This window comes from Aplysia californica, unplaced genomic scaffold, assembly GCF_000002075.1.
Source record: "Aplysia californica isolate F4 #8 unplaced genomic scaffold, AplCal3.0 scaffold00202, whole genome shotgun sequence".
Classification (NCBI taxonomy): domain Eukaryota; kingdom Metazoa; phylum Mollusca; class Gastropoda; order Aplysiida; family Aplysiidae; genus Aplysia; species Aplysia californica.
In genome coordinates this window covers 279,922-280,687 of record NW_004797472.1, presented here as the reverse complement: position 1 = coordinate 280,687, position 766 = coordinate 279,922, and positions in this window count along the sequence as shown.

Here is a 766-nt window from a genome sequence, read left to right as displayed (position 1 = left end):
TACAGCTTTATATAGAGACTGTCCATGCAGCTTTACTTCATGACTTTTAACCTTGCGTATTTTATTTATATTTTGACTCTACAATTTTTTAGTTATAAATTTTAACAATTACTGCAGCTTTATACATGTATATTCTGATCTAGCAGGGTTTTATTTTTTGTATCAGTAGCTAATAATAATATAAACGTTGACCGTGCAGTCTTCCAGTTGTAATATCAGACAATGCAGTTTGTAGGTTTTGTTTTTGGCTGTTGGTTGTTGGTGGGGTTTTGTTAGTTTTGTTGGGTTTTCTTCAATTTTAGATATGAAAGAGACTTTTTATGTTTTGATTTGTTGTGTTCCACTCGATTTGTTCTGCCCATTTGTTTGTTTGTTTTTGTTTAAGTTTTTTTTTTTACGGGAGTGGGAGCCTAGGAAGGGAATGCTTTTAATTAGAAGTAGTCGTACTATAGCCTTATGGCACAAATTCTGACCACGCACACAGCTTTGTAGCAATGAATTAATTAATTATAACCCAACAGCTTTACATCAAAGTTACAGATTCTTACCATGCACTTTTTCAGGAGATGAATTTTAACCAAGATGCAACATAATAATTACAGATTCTGACCATGCAGTGTTATGGTAATAGTAATAGATTCTGACCATGGTTGGGTCTAGGGCATGCTTTGGCGTGTTCAGTTTCTGGAGGCTTGATACATTCATGCTCGCACATACATGGCCACGCAAACACGCACACACACACACACACACACACACACACACA